At 35.6% G+C, this 7136-nt stretch overlaps 1 non-coding gene across 1 annotated transcript; it reads right to left on the bottom strand.

Annotated features, from left to right (window-relative positions):
* Positions 1-5379: 5379 nt before the first annotated feature.
* On the bottom strand, positions 5380-5486 carry LOC138376722 (U6 spliceosomal RNA). Its single transcript, XR_011231704.1, has one exon. It is a non-coding gene; the product is annotated as a U6 spliceosomal RNA (small nuclear RNA).
* Between the last annotated feature and the right edge of the window lie 1650 nt (positions 5487-7136).

Here is a 7136-nt window from a genome sequence, read left to right as displayed (position 1 = left end):
CAACATAACATCCTTTGGCTTTTCAAATGCTTCTTTTCCATGCATCTTCAAGTTGTATTCCTGTGTTATACAATTATCACCTTTTAAATCGGATACCCTGCAGATAACCCTAGCTTTTCAACATGGCACTGAGGTGGGAAAGTGCCTATTTTCCCCACATCTTTACCTGAGGCTAAAGAAAGTTGATCTTCATCAGGTGTTTGAGATCCACTTGGCTATACGTATGGTAACGCTGAATCTGTTGTAGAACTGTTTATATAAGTAATCCAGTTATAAGATTTTTCTCCAAGTGATTATTTATGAAAAATAAAGATGTGAGTTATATTTAGAACAGAAGGACAACTTTCCTCAACAATGGTTATTCTCAGTATGTTTATAGCTTCACGGATCGTGTCATGAAAGGAAGAAGTAAAATGGATCAGGATTAAGACAGCCTTCAAGTGCAGTCTTTTGTTAAGGCTAAATTTGTCCTGGCATAATGGCCCCTTTATATAACACTCTGGGATATATATCTGACTTCCTGACTGAACACTGAAAAGCAATGAAATTTAAAACCGAAGCCTGTGAACAATGGATGAGTCTACTGACGAAAGTAAACCTGCACTAATCCCACTCCTTCTGTGCAAACCCTAATCTTCAGCGGAGGTGGGCAGGGATGGATCCTGTTATGGTATTTTGGGACCTGCAGCTTGCCAAGAGCATCATCTCCTCAGGGAACTCTGCTTTCCTTGTGTCCATGAAAGGCATAACAAAAGTGTCTTCATTTAATAGGGCAACGCAGACAGCCAAGTGAGCCCTGACCTTGGCTGCACCCTGAGCAGGTGGTTTAAGTGCACAATTTGACAAATCTAGTGAGGACTCCTGGAATCAGTTGGTAAATATAATAATATAGGAAGGATTTTCTCCATGTGATGAGACCTACGTGTTTCCTGCCCTTAGCCTGGTTCCTTTCTTTGTATTTAGAAAATATCATTTTAGGGAATGGCAAAACTGTACTTCTGTTTCCCTGTTTTGGAAACCCCGTTCCTTGAAAGGGAGGACTTTTTATTCACCAAGGTCCAGTAGAGTGCTGACTGTGAGCTCTAGGGCCCAGCACTTGGTCTTACTAACTTTGCATAGCGATGTTTACCTTCCGTGACACACAGAGATGAACCCCCACTAGTTGTCTCAAGCTCACCCTTAGATCTCAGCACCAGCCTTCCCTGACCCCCAGACCTGTTCCTCCTGTCAGCCACTCTCATTTGCCGTCATTGTCTATGTTGACTTTATAAGTGCCTATTTTTGTGATTGTTTTATTTGTATATCTTTCCCACAGTCAATTCTATTTTTGCCTGTTACATTTGCAGAACAAAGCATAATGCTTGGCATATTTTTTGCAGCAAAAACAAATGAATGAGCAAACAGACATTGTTGAATATTGAATTAATAATGTTTTTAAGTCAAACTGATTTAATTAGCAGATCTTCAACAACAGTTCTTTACTGGGCCAACTGTATTATGGGAATATCTAAATAAATGACCAAAATATATGAATGAGAGCTCGAGTGAACCAAAGCATTTATATTTACTGCAATGGCCCTTGCTGGACATAATTTCCTTCAACCTAGTATGCTGGACAAAACAAAAGCCTAACTAATGCTAAGAGGGGTGTGAATGTTCATTCCGATGACATTTGAGGAAGAGAGGCCCGGTGCTTTGTCAAGTTCACAGGGCACTCTCCCCCTTGCTGGGCTTCTTTGTTATCAGGTCCTGCTTCCCGGGGTTTTTACTACAGTTGCTGGGGGATTTCAGGCACCATCTGGGAGTCCAAGAAGGGTGCCAGTTTGTGTAGTCTAACCACAGCAATGACCACCCACCAGGCAACGTGTGGAGAAGGTCAAAGCCATTGGTACCAATGTATTATCTAGTGCAGTGGTTCTTGTTCTTTAAATTGGAATGATTTTATTTTTTCTAATAAAAGTTTACTAATCCTGATTTACCTTCAGATGACACTGGACCAATTCTACACAATCTCTTCCAGAACAAAGAAGAGGAGGGGACATTCCTACCTCATTTTGTGAAGTTACTATTACCCTGAAACCACAATGAAACAAAGATAGTACAAAAGAGAAAACAATAATATCCCTCAAGATTATAGACAGAAAAATCTTTAACAAAATATTTCCAAGTAGAATTCAGCAATATATAAAAAGAATTATACACTAGGCCCAAGTAGGTTTTCTCCTCCCCCAGGGATGTGAGGTTAGTTCAATATTTTAAAAAATCAATGTATTCCACCAGATTACCAGGCTAAGAAAGAAAGATTGCGTGATACAGGAAAAGCATTTAACAAAATATAAAACCCATTCATGATAATATTCTTTTCAAAAAAAAAGCAGCAATAGGAATGGAGGGAAAGCTCTTTCACTTGATAACGAGTGTCTTTAAAGCTATATAAAATATAAAATATTATGTTTTATGGTAAAAGAGTGAATACTTTTGCCCTGAGTTTGGGAAAAAGGCAAGGATGTGTCCTTCATCACTCTTAACTCAACATTGCACTGGATCTTGTAGCCAGTGCAAGAAGACAAGAAAAGGAAATAAAAGCATACAGATTGATGAAGAAAAACTCATCCCTATTTGCAGATGACCTGATGGTCTACATAGAAAATTACAAGGAATCTATAAAACTTTCCTAGAACTAATAAGTGAGTACAGCAAATTCACAAGATACTAGCAAAGAACGTGTGAACATAAAAATTAAAAATACAATACCATGTGAAATTGCTCAAAAACAAAATACTTGTATGTAAATCTAGCAAACATGCTCAATACTTGCATGCTGTAACTACAAACCTCTGAGTAAATAAATCAAATAAAGCATGTAATGTTCATAGATTAGAACTTTTAACATATTAAAGATATCAATTTTCCCCTAACTGATATGCAGGTTTAATGTAATTCCTATCAAAGCTCAATAAGAGCTTTGTGAATATGGAAAGAATTCTAATATTTATACGGAAAGACAATAGAACTAGAATGAAATAATTTTGGGAAGAATTTGTACCCAATTTCAAGAGTTATTTTATAACTATAGTAATTAAGACTGTGTAGCATTGGAGGAGGGATAGAAAAATAGCTAATGGAATAGATAGAGAATCCAGAAATATACCCACACAAATATGCCCACCTGATTTTTTTTTTTACAAAAGTGCAAAACCAATTCAGTGGAGGAATGACAGCCTTTTTCACAAATGGTCCTAGAGAAGTTGGATATCCATATACAAAACAATAAAATGATGTATCGCACACTTTATAAGAAAATGATTCAAAATGGAACATTAACTTAAATGTTAAATGCAAAGCTATACAACTTAAAAAATCTAAAATTGTCAAGATCTAGAGTGAGGAAAAGAGTTTTTAGAATTAACAACAAAAGCATGATCTATAAAAGGAAATATCGATAAATTAGATTTCATCAAAATTAAAAACTCTTTTTCTGTTTGAAACATCATGTTAGGATGATAAAAAGACAAACTACACTGTATGAGAAAATATTTGCAGACAAAATACCTAACATATCCAACAGTATCTAGACTACAGAGCTCTCAAAGCTCAACAACAAAAATTTATTTAGAAAATGGGAAAAATAAATGAAGAGACATTCTGTTGAAAAATATATAGAAAAAAATATACATTAGCTAGTAGGGTAATGACAAGTAAAACCACAATGAGATGTCACTACACATTTATCATAATGCCTAAAAACAATAATTATTTAAAGGGACAACACCGAATGCTGACAAGGATGCAGAGAAACTGGATCACTCATACATCGCTATTGGGAATGTAAACAGCACAGTTAGTCTGGAAAACAGTCTGGCAATTTCTTATAAAACTAAATATGCAACTACCAAATGACCAACCAGTGCATTTCAGGGCATTTATTCTAGAAAAAATAAAAACGTAACTTATGCAAACACCTATACATGAATGTTTATAGCAGCTTTATTCATAATACCTCCAAACTGGAAACAATGCTTATGTTCAACAGGTGATCGGTTAAACCAACTATGATAAATCCATACTATGGAATAATACTTAGCAATAAAAAGGAGCAAAATAAGGATACACACAACAACCTGGATGAATTTCCAAAGAATTATCCTGAATGGAAAACAGCCAATTCCAAAAGTTTCCATACTGTATGATTCTACTTATATGACATTCTTGAAATGACAAAATTATAGAGATGGAGAACAGATTAGTGGCTGCCAGGGATTAGGGAGAGGACAGGGTCAAGTGGGAAATGGGTGTGGACACAAAAGGGTGACATGAAGGAGCTTTGTATGATAGAAGTGTTCTATATTTTGACCATCAGTTTCAGTATACTAGGTTATGATACTGCACAATAGTTTTGCAAGTTGTTATTACTGGGGAAATTAGGTAATGTGTACATGGGATCTCTCTATATAATTTCTCACAGCTGCATGTAAATCTATTACGTAATTATCTCAAAATAAGTTTATTTAATTAAGAAAAGCAAACTAGGTGTTTTTTTAAACTCAGAAAATAAATCATGAACTCTAAAATTTCACAGACCTGGAACTGAGTTAGAAGAGTCACTTTGGGAATAATTGAACCTTTTTGGTATTTCCAAAAATCTTTTTATTTTATTGTGGATATATATATATTCAGACAAGGAAGTGTCATGGAAATAAGAAAAAAAAAGATATATATAGATATATAGTCAATTTAAGTGACAAACAGAAAAAGATTTCCCAAAGATAATGAGTTTATTTGGGAGTGCATGGGAGATTTGCAAATCTGGTATACGAGCGTTAAGGGGCAATCCAAAGAGGTCGAAGCAAGGGGAAGCTCTTAAAAGGAAAAGAGAAAAATTACATGTAATTTGTTTTGAAACAAAGAGGACATTGTTACAGGGGCTCATCACAGGAGTTGCTGCCAGTTCATTAGTGGAGACAGTGTGTCAGGCAAGTGTTTTCGTGTATCCAGCTAGCTGTCCCTGTGACTCACGTAGCAAGCTGCACTTTAGAAAGTCCTTGGCAAAATTTCCTATTACAGGCGTTATGTGCATAAGAGCCCTTCAGGGAGTCTGTAATAGCTTTTATCATAGGCACATGTGTGAGATCCCCTCCTCTTCAGCCTCCTGGGTTTATTTATTTATTTATTGTTAGGATTTGGCACTAGTGTCTCCATTTTGATTCTGACAACTTTCATAATACCATAAAATTTGCCATTCTAACTATCAAGGGTATAGTTCAGTGGCATTAAGTACATTCACATTATTGTGCAGCCATCACCAACATCCATCCCTAGAACTTTTTCATCTTCCCAAACTGAAACTCCATACTCATTAAACACTAACTCCTCATTCCCCAAAGTATATAACACTGCGTGAGTTTTTATGCCATCCTTGTGCAGGGGCCATGCTAATTTACTCTCTATCATTTCAGTTTTAGTATATGTGCTGACAAAGTGAGCATCCAAATACTTTTCTTTTGGTGGCTGTTTTTTCTCCCCTACACATGATAATATCTGGGTGGTAATTCAAAGACATCATGCCTGGAACCCTGCAATTTACTTAACATGTTGTGGTTAAGAAAGTCAGTTGTTGGATCTGATTATTTTTCCTTGAGACAATTTCACAGGTATTTTAAAGATTGTGTTTGTTAATAAATTGATACAGTTTGGAATGATCCACTTCTCTCTCTCTCTCTCTTTTTTTTTTTTTTGGTTGTTGTCTGCTCTATGAGACATATGGTTGAGTTAACCAAGGATGCTCTTTTTTTTTTTTTTTTTTTTTACCCTAAAATTTTGCGTGCCTGTGGATTTTGTGGACATGGAGTTCTCAGGGAAGGACAATTCTTTTGTAATGTGAGAAACCAGCTATTTTAGTACATTGTTCTTGGTGACCTTTGCTTGTCTCTTTCTCTTTTTAAATGAGCAGGATTCTAAACCTTCCATTTTAAAAGCTTTCCTCTATGTATAATTCTTTTCAAAAGCACTTTGAGTTCTAGAAATATGTATTAAAATGTGTTCTAGGCCAGGCGCGGTGGCTTACACCTGTAATCCTAGCACTCTCGGAGGCTGAGCTGGGAGGATCATTTGAGCTGAGGAGTTCAAGACCAGCCTGAGCAAGAGTGAGACCCCATCTCTACTAAAAAAATAGAAAAAAAGCCAGACAACTAAAAATACATATAGAAAAATTTAGCTGGGCATGGTGGCACATGCCTGTAGTCCCAGCTACTCGGGAGGCTGAGGCAAGAGGATTGCTTCAGCCCAGGAGTTTGAGGTTGCTGTGAGCTAGGCTTATGCTATGGCACTCTAGCCCAGGCAACAGAGTGAGACTCTCTTTCAAAAAAAATGTGTTCTACCTAATTTCTCCAATTTAGTGAAGGATACATTTTTTTAAACCTATGCCAGAAATATTTTGAGTGCTTAACATTTTATCTCCCTTGGAAATTGGTTGCATGTCATTTTTTAAAGACTTTAATTTTTAGGACAGTTTCAGATTTACAGATAAATTAAGATAGTGCAGAGAATTCTGTGTATCTTGCACTCAGTTCCCCTATTATTTACATCTTATATTAGCATGACACATTTATTACAATTAATGAACCAATATTGATACAGTATTAACTGGAGTCCACAGTTTATTCATATTTCCTTAGTTTTTACCTAATGTCCTTTTTTTCTTCCAAGGACATACTTTTCAAATTAATTGGGTAATTATCTAGGAGTATGATTGTTGGATCATATGGTAAGACTTTGTGTAGGTTTGTAAGAAACTGCCAAAATGTCTGCTAAAATGGTTGTACTATTTTGCATTCCCACCAGTAATGAATGAAAGTTTCTGTTGCTCCATATCCTTGTCAGCATTTGGTATTTTCAGGTTTTATTATGTTTTAAAACTTAATCAGTGTATAGTGGTGTCTCATTTTAATTTGTAATTATCTAATGACAAATGATGTTGAAAATGTTTTCATATGTCTATTTTCCATGTGTATATCTTTTTTGATGAGGTATCTATTCAAATCCTTTGCCCATTTCTTGAGTTGTTTGTTTTGTTGAGTTTTTAACATTTATTGTATATTTTATAAAAATTCCTTTATCAGTATGTGCTACATTAGGCA

Source organism: Eulemur rufifrons, chromosome 28 (assembly GCF_041146395.1).
Source record: "Eulemur rufifrons isolate Redbay chromosome 28, OSU_ERuf_1, whole genome shotgun sequence".
Lineage (NCBI taxonomy): Eukaryota > Metazoa > Chordata > Mammalia > Primates > Lemuridae > Eulemur > Eulemur rufifrons.
Note: the sequence above shows the minus strand (reverse complement) of the source record. Positions and strands in the feature narration are given on the sequence as shown.